Here is a 16997-nt window from a genome sequence, read left to right as displayed (position 1 = left end):
GAGTTCCTACATGATTCTGCGATTAAACAAGAGGAATGTTGAATGATTGCGTTTAACATCTGCCTCAGGTCAGCCACCCCATCTAACTAGGTGGGGCATTCTCAACCTGTCAGGCTGGAACTCGGGGAGCGCCGCAGGGATTACTGCTGGCGACTCCATTACATACAAGCTGCATTAACCATGAACTGACGGAGAGTAATATATTTACATTTGCTGAAGAGAGAACACAAGTTGAGAGTTATAAACTATAAGCAGGGAACAATAGGCTGCAAAGAGATACAGGCATTTTAAACCAGCAGGAAATAAGATGCGAAACGCAATCTGATATTATGAATGCATACACGCTGTTGGAAAATATAGTAAACAACACAGTTCTTTCACAGTTTGACGTTACGGAATTTTGAACTTCGGGGAGAATTTAGTTTACACATACAGGAACAAGGAATGCTGGATGCTTGTATGCAGCCGAAAAAAAAAGCACTGGGAAGGCAAACAGCATGTGTTTGTTGGCTCCTGGAATAAAGCAGCCTATCCACATTTTTAAGGGCTTTTCAAGGCCTGATCTGGAGAGGCTGTGTGATTTTGGTCTCTTTGTATAACTAGAAGCATAATCAGCTGGCAAGTGGTATAGCAAAGCTTCACAAGGTTGGTCCAGGGAAGAAGAGATTATCTAATGATGAGAAGCCGACTTACTTGCGATCCCAGCAGTGTAGAGATATGAGAAATCTGTTTCATTGAAACATGCACGGCTTTGACAGGGACTATGAAGAGTATAAAGTAAGAGTCTCGATGGGAAAGTAGAGCATATGGGCACAGTAACAGCATAAGGGGGCGATCAGTTTGGGCTGAGATGATTTGAAATTTCTACATTCAGGCGGTTGTGGATAATGGGAATTCCCGACACCAGTAGGTTTTGTCTGCTCCATTCTAAACATGCAAGGGGCTGAGATAGACGGTTTTTACTCTTTCAGAGAATCAAGGGGACATGGGGACTGGGTGTGAAATTTAAGTTTAATGTATTACATCTGCCATGAATGTACTGAAAGCGGTTGAAGCTCGATAGATTACATGATCCACTCCAGCTCCTATTTATTCAGTTCTTGTGGTTAGAAATCACCGTTGCCTACATTGTAATCCATTTCTCACAGTTTTTTCCCATTCACTTCAAAGATGAAAGTCTCTTTGAAATGTTATATTGCCATCGAAAATGATGCTTGCAATGATGCCTATATTTGTGCCATTGGTTAATTATATAATCGTGGTCTTCTTATTATCATCTAAGTTAATAGTAGCTACAGTGAATAGTTGAGATCCTTCTGGGCACCGGTAGGCACAATCTGCCAATCGCAATGATTGTCAATTGCCCCTAGACTCTGGTTTCCTTCCACTGAGCCCTGGCCAAAGTATTAATTAGTCATCAATTCCATCAGTATGAAATTCAGCTGGCAATCTCTTATACAGCAATTTATCAGGTGTCCACTGGGTGTTTTTACACATAAAGCCCATAGACATTTCACTGTCAAGTTATTGAATAAGCACTTCAATAAATTTAATGATTTTTTTGGTCATAACCTACCATTTAAAAACCAATGATGGCTTTGTCTGATTAGCAGAAACATCTCAATGTGCTTACAGATTCTATACATTAGAGAGACTTGTCGCAATCTCCCTACAACTAGTCTTACTGGCCGATAATTCGATGGTTTCCTTCTGACATCGTCCTTAAATGGCGGAGAGACAAGCAATATTTTCCACTATTAATGGCTGTTAGCCAAGTATGGAAAATTTTGTAAGTTTATGGTCAGATACATCTGCAACGTGTCTGATTACATGCTTTAAGATCCTGCAATGCAACAGCCTTGAAATATTGTCAGTCTTTAGATCTATTAATTTCTGAAATACTGATATCCTACTTATATTAACTTTGTTCAGCCTTTGCTCTGATTCAGTAATCGTTTCTTTGTGATGCCTAGCATGTTGATCTCACATTAAATATTGATGCAATGTACTTATTCAGCATGTCCGCCACCTTTTTATTTTAATGGACAATGGTGGCATTAATAGATATAACTTGCCTAATATTGCTTCTGAGTATTCAGTTCCAAAAAACATGGAACATCGGAAAAGGAGTAACTCGACTGGCTCCCCTAAACTGCTCCACCATTTAGTCTCATCATGGCTGATACTCTAATATAACACCGTGCTCGTGCCTTCTCCCAACATCCCTTCCAACCTTTCGTGTCCAGAAATCTATCTATTTCCTTCTTAAGCATATTCAGTTACCTGGCCTACAGAGGGTTCTGTGGTAGAGAATTCCACATGTCCAATACTCCTTGAGTGAAGAGTACTTCTGTTCATCTCAGTCCTCAGTGGCCTATTCCGTACCCTGAGACTGTGGCCCCGTTTTTCTCGACCCCTTGGCTGGAGGAATCATCATCACTGCATCCAGTCTGTACATCCCTATCAAAATAATAGATGTTCCAAGGTGATACCCCCTCATACATCTAAACGCCAGCAAATTTGGGTCTAAGCGGCCAAATTGCTCATCATACGGTAAGCCTGCCATCACTGGAGTCATTCTGGTGAAACTTCCCTGCACCCCTTATGTGGCAGTACATCATTACTTTGGGACGGAGGCCAAAATTGCACACGGTACTCCAGGTGTGGTCTCAGCAAGGCCCTATAAACTGCAGTAAGACATAATTGATCCTGTGCACAAGTCCTCTGGCAATGAAAGCCTACACACCATATCCTTTATCAAATGCTTCCTGAGCCTGCAGGGTTATTTTCACTGATAAGTGTACAAGAATACACATGTCCTATTTAAAATCAACAATATCAAATCTAACAACAGTTTTCGAAGTCTCCCCATTAAATTTTCATAACAATGTCGATAAATCCACACTTATAGTCCTTATATTGCATCTGCCATCAGTTCACCTGTCTAAATCATCTTGAAGACTCTTCACACCCTCCTGACCGTTCATACTCCTACCAAGTTCCGTGTTATCAGCAAACTTCGAAAGATTATATTTTGTTACCTCATTCATATCATTTTCACCATTTGCTGCTCTTTGTATGTTTCCCATGCCTCAAGATCTGTGTGTTATGCATTTATTGACGTAATTATTTTCTTCCCCTCTCGTAATTTTTTCTTGACCACTACTTGTCCTTGGATGTCTCTTTGGAAATTAGTTGTGTGTGTAGGTTGGGGTATAAGTTGGGTCCTGCAACCCAAAAAATTATCTTTGAACAGCCTTCCAATGTCGTTTACCCATCTCATTCACAGGTTTACCCCTTGATGTTTGTCGGAGAGGAAGTTAACTCAGGCACATTCAAGGATCTCCCATATTTCTTACATATGCTGGACTGCTTATCACACACGTCAGGAAAGTTGCATTGACAAAGATATACATAAGGTAAGGATAAATGTTATAGCTACAATGCAGCTGACATTCAGGGGACGGGACTTGATCTCAGGAAGGAATGTGAAGGAAAGTCGTGAAATGCAAAGAGATAGAATAACAACGTAGAAACATATACATAGAAATTACGAGTGGGAGTAGGCCATTCGGCCCTTCTACCCTCATTAGCCATTCATTATGATCATGGCTGATCATCCAACTCAATAGCTTACTCCCGCTTTCTCCCCATACTCTTTGATCCCTTTCGTCCCAAGAGCAATGTGCAACTCACACTTGAAAAAAAAAATGTTTTGGCCTCAACTAGTTTCTGTGGTAGCGAAGTCCAAAGGCCCACCACTCTCTGGGTGAGGAAATGTCTCCTCATTTCAGTCCTAAAAGGTCTACCTCGGATCCTCAGACTGTGACCCCTGATTGTGGAGTTCCCAGCATTGGGAACATCCTTCCTGCATTTGCTCCATCTAGTCCTGCTGGAATTTTGTAGGATTCTATGAGATTCCCACTCATTCTTCTGAACTCCAGCGAATAAAATCCTAACCGAATCAATTTCCCCTCATATGTCATTCCTAAAATCCCAGGAATCAGTCTGTTAAATAGTCACTGCAGTCCCTCTATAGTAAGGATATCCTTCCTCACATAAGGAGACCAAAGCTGCACACAATACTGCAGGTGTGGTCTTACCAAGGCCCTGTAGAATTGCAACAAGGCATCCCTGCTCACTTCCTCTAATATGCCTTATTTATCATCTGTTTGACCTGAATGCTTACTACAGCGACTAGTTAACGTGGATACACTGGTCTATTTGCATTTTCACCTCTCTCAATTTGTAGCCATTCAGATAATAATCTCCCTTCCTCTTTTTGTTAACCAAGTGGATAACCACACATTTATTCACATTATAATGCATCTGCCATGCATTTATCCATTCACCCAGCTTATCCAAGTCACACTGAAAAATCTATGCGTCCTCCTCACAGCTCAGCTTCCCACCCAGCTTTGTGTCAACTGCAAATCCGGGGATACTACATTTAATTCCCTCATCTAAATCATTAATATATATTGCAAATAGCTGTGGACCCATCCCCGATCCCTTTGGTTCCCCTTTAGTCACCGCATGCCATTTGAAAACAAAACACGTTCATTCCTACACTTGTTTCCTGTCACCAAAATGTTTTATACCCATCATAATACAAAACCCCCAATCTCATATGCTTTAATTTTGCACACCACTCTCTCATGTGGGACTTTGTCGAAAGCCTTCTGAAAGTCCAAATAAACTGGCTCCCCCTCATCAACTCCAAGAGTTGCATCATTAAAAAGTTCCAGTAGATTTGTCAAGTGTGATTTCCTTTTCGTAAACCAATACTGAACGTGTCCGATTCAGCCACTGTATTCCAGTTGCACAGATGTGAAATCTTTCATAACTTACTCTAGAATTTTCCCGACTACCAATGACAGGTCTATAATTCCCTGTTTTCTTTCTATCTCTTTTTTTAAATAGTGGGGTTGCATTAGCTATCCTCCAATCTGCCAGAACTGTTCCAGAGTCTTTACAATCTCGGAAGGTGTCCACCCAATGCAACCACTATCTATCGTGCTGCTTCAATAAGTATACATTGGATAGTTATCAGGCCCTGGGTTATATAAGCACTTCTATCCCATTAATTTTCCCAACTCAATTTCTCTACTAATACTGATTTCTTTCAGTTCCTCCCTTCAACTAAACCCTGTGTTTCTGAATATTCCTGGCATGTTATTAGTGTCCTCATTTGTGAAGACAGAAACAAAGCATGCAAGTACTTGGTCAGCCATATCTTTGTCACCCATTATAAATTCTCGTTTCTGATGGTAAGGGACATTCATTTTTATTCACCAATCTCCACATAACTATAATAAATATTGCTGAATTTGAAACTGCTCGCATTCCTCAGATCTGTTGCTTTTTTAAAATTTCCCATTCAATTTGTATGCCTCTTCCTTAGAGCGAATGATATTTCTAATTGCCCTAGTTAGCCATGGCTGGGTCGCATTTCTTGTATTATAACGTGTATTATGTTCAAATTTGAACACTAAGCTTCAGAACGATACATATTCTGCTAAAGAAAATCAAGAACAGGCTGATCATAATGAAGCACAATCAGCAAATTGCAGAGCTTTTAACAGAATTGAAACTAAAGAGAAACTTATCCAACAAGTAAAATGAACAGAAAGTGGAATACAACCATGAGGAACCAGAAGCTTTTAGGATCAATGTCGGAACAAAAAGTTCAGAAGGTTAGAGGAATATGACAGTAACCTATCTCCTAACATAAGTAGAAATAGAAAAATATATCACAGAACAGCTATTATCAAATTGGAATCAGCATTAGGTCAGGCTAATTAAAGGATGAACAAGATATATTCAGGTAATGACGTTAAATGGGAAAAAATGCTTATTGTGCGTCATTTTTAGCTATCAATATAACATTACGCTATTACTGCCGCAACATAAATCTCAAGCTCTCTTTATCGACGACCCAACCCCTCTCAGTCCAGATCTCCCTCACCTTCCGTCTCATTTATATTCTTCTGTATGTTTACTCTTCCTTTGCTGCTTTATATCTGCCGCTCTCTCTAAACGTGTCAACGTTCTAAATTACCACTGCTCCCGTGTCATTCCTGTGTCAACAAAAGAACTTTGTGTTTTATCTAAGCTTTTTGTCGGCATCACTGTATGGCCAGAAATAGTTGCCCATCCCTAACTGCCCTTGAACTGATTGACTTGCTAGGCATTTTCAGAGGGAAATAAAGGATCACCCCCCTTGCTGTGGACCTGGAGTCACATGTAGGCCAGGCGACAGAAGGATGTTAGATTTCCTTTTCTAAAGGATATGAGCGATATCAATGGATTTTTGTCACATACCTTTCATTGTGGCCATTACTGAGACAAGTTACTCAATTCTTGTTTATCAATTGAATATCAATTCCACGAGATACCGTCCAGGAACTTTAACCCTGGCTGCCTGGATTACCAGCCCATTGACATTTCCGCTTTGCCATTGTCTTCGTGGCCCCCACCCCTCTAAGACCTTAACTCAGCTTCTACAGCCCCAGGTATAAAATGATCTGCCATGGATGTGCAAAACTAACTATCCGTCATGGAAGATATTGCTGTGAACCTGAGGGAAGTCTATGTTTGGATTTAAATTCTGCTGTGGTTCTGCCTCCCCCAACGCTCAGGAAAATCCCAGATTTTTTTTTATATCATATTTCATCTGAAGTGAAAATATTCAACCGTTTATATACACTTGCTGGTTGGGGAGTCGACAAGGAGGTCACACCGTCAGGGAATAAAACCCCATTACCTTTATTAATGTTTTAACAAATATCTTCAGACTAAAGTTGTCACCTTTGGAGTTCCTCGCCACAAAGGGCTGTGGATTTTCAGATTTTGTGCATACTTAGGACATAGTTTGTTAGCTTTTCGACAATTAATCATGTAAAGAACCTGCAGGCAGGTAGTGTTATTAGCATTCTCATATTAATTGGCAGTGCAACATCGAAGGGCCGAATGGAATATTGATGCTTCTATTTCTGACATTTGAATGTCTGCGATGCGCTTTGCTATTTAAATCTTTTTGGTTTTTTCCCCCCTTATTTCTGACAGTCTGCCTCTTTAACTGAAGCTGTTTTTCTCAACTTCAAAATCAACCTGAACACATTTGAATAAACTTTTAGCAGTTGCTGCTGATCTGCGGATTATATTTGCCTGTCGAGAACTAATGCCTTGGGTAAGGCTGCATCATAGACAGGTTAAATAACGTGAAACAGGCTTTTCTAGAAAACAACGCACGGTGGCAGGGGATTAGAAGGGAAAATGTTAGCAAAGCTATGACACGAATAACATTCATAGGATCGTTATCATGTTGTTTTTCAACGACAACAGTTAATCTGGGAAGGACGATTGCGAAATTGGGGGAATCAAGGGGGTTATATTGTGTACGTCAAAACACACAATTCCAACCCAGTTACTAGGAGACTCCAAATTCGGGGTGCTGGAATTCGACTTTGAACATAAAACACAGAATTGAATGAATAATTATTTTAGTTGCAAATGCGGATATCATCTATCAGAAATTAATGGCCTTTTCTGGCAAGGATACGGAAAGAAATAGGAGTAAGAAAATCCAAAAGAAAATAATTGATTGCCGTTAGAGGGTGGAGAGAGGGGCGGGGGCGGTGGTAGGGCGGGGTAACACATATTCTGGCAATTGGAATGTATTTTGTGTTATTCAACTGCCATGGAGTATTGGCGAACAGCACTGAAAATATTTTAAAACTGATCAATAGTGTCCAGGGGAACTATTTTCAATAAAAATTATAATAAAAGTGGTCAATAATGAGACGCCCTGGATGAATAAATGGTAGTGAAGAACACTAGATTTAAAATCTAATACCTGCAGTGCTATGACAATAATGGAGAGGAAGCTGAATACCAGATCTCTTTCCCTCTCTCCCTATTTCTCCGGCAGACCTTCTAACTTCACACAAGCCCAGAAAACGCAATAACCATATTAACCGCGATGACCTCAGCTTTTAGATCCCCGCAATATATCTTTCTTTTTGTCATTATTTTTTCCAGGAAATTCTCCTTTAGCTTTGAAGCTCTGCCGCAAATCTGTCTCACCATCTCACCTGCTTCCATTCCTGATCCCTGTTTCTTATATCTTTCATGTAACACGGATATATATCTGCTCGCTAATGTGTACATATGTTTTATTATACTCTAAACACTGGTGTTATGTATCCGGACATTTATGAATAAGATGTAAACAATGCTTCTCACTCAAAGCCTTGTGGATCTTTGGAAATCTCTGCTGCAGAAAGCAGCAGATTGCTCGGTCGTTTGATATAAACAGGGCATGATTTAATCAAACCTCTTGACCCGATTGGGATGAAAGGCTATATGGAGATTGTTAGCGTTTGAGGAAAAGTAAAACATTAGGTGCAAATCACTTGAAAGGGGCTGCAAGCTGTGACGAGAAATTAGCTACTCCTGCGACCATATCTTATATCCTGATTATTAAATGCGTTCAAAGGCTATTGCTCTCGTCATCTTCTGTGCTAGCTTTCTCCATATTTTTCACAGCCTGTCTCTGTAACTGATGCGATTTTGCCTGTTTCCAAATTTACCTTCAACATTTAAAGTATTGGCGAGCAATTTGTTACTGCTGAACAGTGTATTTACATGTGGGAATCAGGCTCTTCAACGATGGGACTATCAGGGCGATTTTAAATAACGCAAAGGTCATTCCAAAGCCCAACTGATCTTGGAGGGAATGCACATTGCAGTATTATCTGTGTGCCCCAGTTTGCAATGCTTGCCTCGTAGAGAAACACACCAAAGGATTAGTCTTGAATCTAGACAATAAAAAATCACTGACAGAGGAATGAGAAATCATACCCTTTTGAGATAGAGGCATTTCCAATCAGAAAACAATTGGAAATATCTGGAAAAGTTTGAGAAAGAAGTAAGGGATAGAATATCCAAAACAAGACCATGTCGTAAGGAGCTGTTATGGCAGTAGTGAGAATGTTAATTGCGTAGATAAACTGGAATAGGGTATTGATGACAAAGAGAGAGAATAACAGTAGGGAATATATATTTATCATTGACGTCCTGGATAATATGATCCACTAAAACAAAGAAACATAAGTAGATAAGGATATAAGTTGCTGAATGAATAAAAGGGGGACAGCAAGCAATAGAAATTGAGCTGAAAAACATGCCATAACTGCAATAACAAAGAGGAGCCAACGGCAAAAAGCATATTCGAGGATTTCGGGAAGAAAGCAAAAAAAAAAAAGCAAAGGAAATACTCGAAATGATATTAGGAATGAATGACAAAAGCATTAAATCATCCTAAAGATGACATTGGCAAGGAGCAAATAAGAATTGGAGCAGAAATAATAAGGGTCCTTTCAAAGAAACGAAAGATTTATTCTCTCCCTCTCTTTCTCTCACTCATTCTCTCTCACTCTCTCACTGCATCAATAGATCTCTATCTCCCTCTCTCTCTCATTCCTGAAGTCACTTTTTATCCACTCAAATATAAATGACTCTATCCGCCCATTTTTCAGCCCTCTTTTGTGGGGGTGGGGGTGGGGGGTGGTGGGGGAGGCTGGTGGGGGGGGGGGGTGGTGGTGGTGGGGTGCGGGGGTGTGGGAAAAGGTCAGATTGAGGGGACACATTCTGAGAATACGAGTGGCTATTATGTGCTAAAATGTGGAGCATTTTGGAATGCTCTACCCCAAAGGGTTGTGCCTGTTCAGCTGCTGAGTATATTCCAGACTGAAAAGTACGGGTTTTAGGTTGTAACTGATATGAAGCTACAGCAGGAAAGCTGATGAAAGTCATAGATCAGAGATCATCATGTGTACAAACATTGAATGTTAAAAGATGAAATGCTACTTGTCCACTTTATTTCCAAGTTCTTTATGCATGCAATGCCCTTATACAACTGTTAATCATTTATTTCTGGCATCCTGTCAAAGTAACTGAAAAGTTCTTTCCAAAACGAAAATAGACATAGATACTTGAATAAGTTGTAATCATTCTATGCTGTTCGAGGAGCGCATTTTACTAAGATTAACAAGTGCCTCAGGACTGACACGTGGTAACCGGCATTAACTGCTTGAACATCCAGACAGACGAAATATTGGAATGGGATAAAACATGTAGTAACAAGGCTCTGAAATGAGCAAAATTCTCGTTAGTGATCATAAAAATTTGAACCCAAACATTCAATCAGAGACAGAGTTGGTGAAGGGGAAATTTAAAGGGGGCCTTTACTGAGTGCAGGACAACATGAGACAGCCTGTCCACAAAAGCAGTTGTGGTGTACTTAGACACTATTATAAAGCCATAGCAGATTTGAGAAATCATTTCAACTGAAAGTCGAGGCATCATCATCAAACAAACTTAGTCATTTGTTGGGTCAACTATAAAGAAAGTTACGAGAAAGAAAGATGTTAGAGATAGAGAGAGAGGAATTCGGGACAAATATGTCACAATAAAAGAGAACAAATTAGTCAACCATAAAGCATCCAGATGAATAAAGGAAACAGAGGGACAATATAATGCAGGAAAAAATAATTCAGTAAGTTTAATGACGATGAACGAAAGTAGGGAGAAAAGCAGATGCAGAGGGTAGGGACGAATTTTTGAAATGGAAGAGAAACATAAGCTGCGGCAGGAAATCAGGAAGAAATATATCATGTAATCCCTACAATAGCCTACAGAAATAACACAATAAAAATCCAAAGGGGTACGTAGACATTATGGTTGAATTAGAAAGAATAAACAGAGAGACATGGACCAAGGTTTTCAATGATTATCTCTATCGATCACTTTCTCTCTTTTAAGCCAGGATCATATCTATATTATCACATAGAAACATAAAAACACAGCGACTAATAGCGGGAATAGTTAATTCCGTCCTTCGAAACTGCTCCACCATTCATTATGAACATGGCTGATGATCGAACTCATTAGCCTGCTCCTGCTTTCTCCCAATATCCTTTGACCCCTTTTGCCCGAAGACCTATATCTAACTCCTTCCTGAAAACATACAATGTTTTGATCTCAACTACGGTCTGTGGTAGCGAATTCCAAAAGGCTCACCATTCTCTGTGTTAAGAAATTTCTCCTTATCTCAAGCTACAGTCGTCTATCCCATATCATGAGACTGTGACCCGTGGATATGGACTCTCCTACCATCGGGAAAACCCTTCCTGCATCTACCAAGTCTAGTCCTGTTAGAATTTTAGAGGTTTCTATGAGATGCGCCCTCGTTCCCCTGAACTCTAGCAGATATAATCCTAACCAACAAAACAGCTCCTCATATATCAGCCCCACAATCGCAGGCATCTGCCTTCTATCCTGCTTTACCTACTCCTGTCCTCTTAAACAACAGAAACTGAATCACTTTTTAATGTTCTTTAGCCTTAATAAAGAGGCTAGCAATAAAGTCCTCGCGTTCACATTCTATTCCGCCATTAATCAAACCAAATGGTCCCAATGAAGGATCTTCACCACTTTGCACCTTCAAACATCTGTGTTCATAGACCTGGGCGTCTCTGCACCTGAGCTCCACTTTAAACTGTATAATTTAATATATATTGCCTTTTCACCATCTTTTGATCAAATTGAATCACTTCGGACTGATCTTTGATCAATTTAATTTGTCAAGCGACCACCCAGTTCAGCAGTTTGCTTGTTCCCGAGCGGATATTTCACCATCCTCCTCATTGTTTATTACATTTCAGAATTTCTATTCGTCTTACATCTTAAAAAAATATATATAAGCTCTGTATAAAAAACTCCATTACACATGTATCGAAAAGAACAGAAGTCACCAACTTGGCCAATGGGAAGACACATTGTATTCATTGAGCAAAGAAAGACTGTCTTCAGAGTGGGAGCTGTGCTCAAAGCGGGATCAGTGGTTAGAGCGGGGCAGTGTTCAGTTTAGACAATGTTCCGTGTGGGCACTGTGCTCAGATTGGAAACTCTGTCTACTGTGGTCTCAATGTTCCACGTGAGGTCTGTATGCTAAGTGTGGTCTTTCATCACGGTGGGATTTTCGCCTCTATGTTCGGTAGGGGGTCTTTGTTCAATGCAGTTTCTGTGTTAAGAAAGGCGTGTGTGTTGAAAAAACGTCAGTGTTCACTGTGCGATCTGTGTTCAGTTTAGGGATATTATTCATTCTTGGATCGCTGGCCACAGTGGAGTTTATGTTGAGCCTGGGGTCTCTGCTCAATTTTCTGTCATTTTTCAAATTGAACTCTGTGTTTAAAGAGAGGTCAGAGAGATGTAGTGTCGGAGTACAGAGGGAAAACTGAGATCACGGTTCGATCTTAATTCAGGGTGTGGCCTGTGTTCAGTGTGGGACCTGCCTTCACTGTGAGTACTGTGTTCAGTCTGCGCCCTGTGTTCACTGTGGAGTCTGTGTTCATATTGGGGACAGTGTTTGGAGAGGAGTGTGTGTTCAGAGTGGGCTCTGTGTTAACAGTGGGATCTATTTTCAGAGTATTGGGTGTGTTCAATGTACTCCCGTGTGTTCATTGTGAGGTGTGTGTTCAATGGAGATTCTGCTTTAAGATTGGAGTCTGCGTTTGGAGAGGCTTGTGTGTGTGTGTGTGTGTGTGTGTGTGTTCAGAGAAACCTGTGTTTACAGTGGGACCTGTCTTCAGAAAGGGGTCACTGTTCGGAGTGGAGTCTGTGTTTGGAGTGGAATCTGTGTTCGGAGTGGAGTCTCTGTTCCGAGGGGATTGTGTTCGGACTGGTGTCTGTGTTTGGAGTGCAGTCTGTGTTCGGAGTGGGGTCTGTGTTCAGAGTGGAGTCTGTGTTCGGAGTGGAGTCTGTGTTCAGAGTGGAGTCTGTGTTCGGAGTGGAGTCTGTGTTCAGAGTGGAGTCTGTGTTCAGAGTGGAGTCTGTGTTCGGAGTGGAGTCTGTGTTCTGAGTGGATTGTGTTCGGAGTGGAGTCTGTGTTCGGACTGGTGTCTGTGTTTGGAGTGGAGTCTGTGTTTGGAGTGGAGTCTGTGTTCGGAGTGGGGTCTGTGTTCGGAGTGGAGTCTGTGTTCAGAGTGGAGTCTGTGTTCAGAGTGGAGTCTGTGTTCGGAGTGGAGTCTGTGTTCTGAGTGGATTGTGTTCGGAGTGGAGTCTGTGTTCGGAGTGGAGTCTGTGTTCGGAGTGGAGTCTGTGTTCGGAGTGGAGTCTGTGTTCAGAGTGGAGTCTGTGTTCGGAGTGGAGTCTGTGTTCGGAGTGGAGTCTGTGTTCAGAGTGGAGTCTGTGTTCGGAGTGGAGTCTGTGTTCGGAGTGGAGTCTGTGTTTGGAGTGGAGTCTGTGTTTGGAGTGGAGTCTGTGTTCTGAGTGGATTGTGTTCGGAGTGGAGTCTGTGTTCGGAGTGGAGTCTGTGTTTGGAGTGGAGTCTGTGTTCAGTGTGGAGTCTGTGTTCAGTGTGGAGTCTGTGTTTGGAGTGGAGTCTGTGTTCCGAGTGGCTTGTGTTCGGAGTTGAGTCTGTGATCGGCGCGGACTCTGTGTTTAGATAGGATTCTTTGTTCTGAGTGCTGCCTGTTCCCGAGTGGTATCAGTCTTCAGACTGTGGTCGCAGTACAGAGTGAGATCTGTCTTCATGAAGTTACTTTCTAATTGTGTGTGTGTTCAATCTGGTCTCAATGTTGAATGTGTACTTTTTGGTGTGTTCAAGCTGCTGTCTGCATTCAGACTGGCCTCTATGATTACAATGGGGCCTTTGTTCAGAATGGGCTCGTTTTAATGTTAGGGTCAGTTAATTATCTGGGGTGCCTTCAGTGTATGATCTGTGGTCAGCATAAACAATTTTCTCGCTACGAGGATTATTCTCAGACTGGTATCTGTGTTCAAAATGAGATCTCTGTTTAACGCAAGCTCTGTGTTCAGAGTGGGCCGTTTGTTCAGTGCGTATTCTGTGTTCAGTGTGGGATATGTGTTCAGTATGTGTCCATGTTCAGTTTGGGCTCTGTGTTCAATTTGTGCCTATGTCAGTGTGGGTTCTGTGTACAGTGTGGGGCTTGTGCTCAGTGTGGAATCTGTGCCCCATGTTGTTCTATGCATAGTGCGGGGGCTGTATTTAAATTGGGATCTCTGTTCCGTGTAGGGTCTGTGTTCAGTGTGGAGTCCGTGTTTAGTGTAATGTCGGTGTTGTGCACGGGGTCAGTGATCAGTGTGGTGTCTATTAGCATTGTGGGCCCTCTGTTCAGACTGAAGAGTATGTCCAGAGTGATGTATGTAAAACTCTGTAGTGGATGCCTGTGCCTCTGCTCCCCATTTTAAACTGTGCCATTGACGTTGTATTGAATCTCCCCAACCTTTGGACCGAAATGTTTTCAGACTCTGCATTCATATAAACATGTAAGGATTAAATAAATGATTGGGAATAAGGCAGATGTTTTAGAATTATTCCAAAAGCCCTCATTCTGTACCTTCAATGCCTCAATGCAGAGAACTCTTAAGGGCACCCCACAGTACTGAAAGTCAACATTTCAGGATGTGATCGCCACACACCTATCATCTCCGAGATTATTCATTCCAGTATGGAATGTCCAGCAGCTTTACCCTCAGCAAAGAAAAGCTCCAGTCTCTCAGTTTGTTTCCGCACAATATCGCGGTATTTGGGATTTCAGGGAAACAGATGTCACCATTGTCCCTGATTTCAGGTTTCTGTTTCTGGAACACATTCTGTTTTCAGATTCGAGTTTGCATTTGGAGAGGGGAGTGTGTCTGTGTTTATTCAGAGACACCTGTGTTCACATTCGGTTATGTGAATAGAATGAGGTCTGTTTTCAGTGTGGAGTGTTTGTTCAGAATGGATTCTCTGTTTAGCATTTAGGTAAGCATATAGGGAGGGTGTGTACTCACAGAGAGGCCAGTGTTCATCATGGGGCCTGTGTTCATAGTGTCGACCGAGATCAGTGTGAGGGCAGATTACAGAGAGAAATCTGTGCTCAGAGGGGGCTTGTTGTGATGTTTCTTATCTCACAGGGCTCAATGCTGAATGTCGTGTTTATCTGTTTTCAGAGTGCAGTCTGCATTCAGGGTTCTACTTTTGGAACAGGGCCTTTGCTGTGCCTTTAAAAAAAAGGTTTGTATCTGTATTCATTGTCTCAACTGTCTCCAGCGTGCTTTATGAATTCAGTGTGAGGACTTATCACCCACAGCGCACTGACCTCGGAGTAGTTTTTGTGTTCACAGTGAGATCTGCAGTCAGAGAGGGCTTTGTGTTCAGTGAGCACTCTGCGTTCAGAGAGGAGTCAATGTTATGTGTGGGTCTATGTTAAAGGCGACTAATTTGTGAACAAGCCTGCATTTTGAACACAGAAGACACATTGGACTTTAACCAGTCAATGAACACTGACCCGCATCTTTAAAGATCCCATTCAAAACAAAGACCCCATCCTAAACTTAGAAGGCTACAGACAGACAGCACTATGCACACATTCATAAATACCACATCTAGAGTGTGGACAATATTCAGAGAGGCATCTGTGTTACAACAGTGGGCGGTGTTCAGAGTGCTCTGTGTTCAGGGAGGCATATATGTTCAATGTGGGGTTGTTGTTGAGACCAGGGGTCGTGTTCAGAGTAGCGTCTGCGCTAGGAGAAATGTCTCTGTTCAATGTTGGGCGTGTGTTCAGATCAGGGATCGTGTTCAGACTCGGCTCTGTGATTAGAGGTGCCTAGGTTCAGAGTATTCAGCGTGTGTTCAGAGCAGCGATCATGATCTTAGTGGGTACTGTGTTTGGAGAGTGGTCGATGTTTAATGTGACCTGTGTTATCAGAGAGGCGAATTTACTCAAAGAGCGGTTTGTGTTCACAGTGGGGCCATTGTTTAGATGAGGCCCTGTGATCAGAGCGGTTTCTGCGTTCAGAATCGGGGCTGCCTTCAGAATGTTGTGTTTGGTCGGTCACGGATGTGTGTTTATACTGAGGTGTGCTTTCAGAGTTAATTTTGTGTTCGGTCTGTGATAGTTGTTGTGGCTAGAATCTGTGTTTATGTCGAGGGTTTTTTTCGGGGAGTGATATCGGTTCAGATTATGGTCTTTGTTTAAAGTGGGCTTTGTGTTCAAACTGTAATGTTAATATAGACTTGGATCTGTGTTTAGATTGGGCTGTTTTTATGGTTTTATATGGGCTCAGAGTGTGGTCTTTTTAAAGCTGTGGTTTCTGTTCAAACTGTGCTGTTAGTTTAGAGGAGGATCTGTGTTTAGACTGGACTGTTTTTAGGGTTTTGTGTGATCTTTTTAAAGCTGGAGTTTGTGTTCAAACTGTGCTGTTAGTGTGGAGGAGGATCTGTCTTTAGATTGGTCTCTGTTTTCAGGGTGGGGTATGGGTTCAGAGTGTTGTCTTTGCTTAAAGTGATGTTTGTGTTTAAACTGCGGTCCTTGTTCAGGCTCGAATCTGTATTCTGTATCTTTCTGTAGTCAGTTTCTGTCCTTGTTTGTCGATCCATGCCTTGCCTTGCATTTCCATTCATTCAGTAGGGTGCAGATTATGAGTGTCTAGCAATTCAGGAGATGTTTGGGATAAATGTTCCAGAGAATGTTTCAAAATGTTTCCCTCACTCCATCTCTCCGAGCTTCTCTGCCCCATCATCCGTTATTACTGACACGGAATATTTCACGGTGTTATCTGCTCACAGCCATTTACCCCGAGAATCTTCTGTCCCAGTGGGGAATATTGAGCAACTTTACACACAGTGAACCAAGTTCCCGCCTCTCAGTTTGTTTCCACACAATATCCTGATGGTTAGTGTCTCAGGGAAACAGGTTCCTCCATTGCCCCTGAGCGATCACAGTATTTATGTAAAGATATTCTGTTGGTAAGGCGCCTTTTTGGATATGCATGTAAAGTTTAGATTTAACCGCATAACTGATGAAAACTTTTCGTTCAGAGCGTCAGGCACATAAAATACAAAAAAAAGCAGAAGCCATTCATCCCATCGTGTTTCTGCTAGACCTTTTCTAAAACTATTTTATTAGTCCCACTTCCCCTTC

At 41.7% G+C, this 16997-nt stretch overlaps 1 long non-coding RNA gene across 6 annotated transcripts in view; it reads left to right on the top strand.

The window, feature by feature from the left end:
- Nucleotides 1-16997, top strand: part of LOC121273420 — a 39092-nt gene that overhangs the window by 14151 nt on the left and 7944 nt on the right. For 4 of the 6 annotated variants that reach the window (XR_005942022.1, XR_005942020.1, XR_005942021.1 and 1 more), the window contains exons 2-3: nucleotides 3290-3419; nucleotides 15022-15085. This is a non-coding gene — a long non-coding RNA (uncharacterized LOC121273420). Of the gene's footprint in view, nucleotides 1-3289; nucleotides 3420-12351; nucleotides 12367-15021; nucleotides 15086-16997 lie in introns of those variants that run through there. The other 2 variants (XR_005942025.1, XR_005942024.1) reach the window with 2 other exon arrangements.

The sequence above is a fragment of the Carcharodon carcharias genome, assembly GCF_017639515.1.
Source record: "Carcharodon carcharias isolate sCarCar2 chromosome 18 unlocalized genomic scaffold, sCarCar2.pri SUPER_18_unloc_1, whole genome shotgun sequence".
Classification (NCBI taxonomy): domain Eukaryota; kingdom Metazoa; phylum Chordata; class Chondrichthyes; order Lamniformes; family Lamnidae; genus Carcharodon; species Carcharodon carcharias.
The sequence above is the reverse complement of the archived record's forward strand: the minus strand, read 5'-3'. Positions and strand labels throughout refer to the sequence as shown.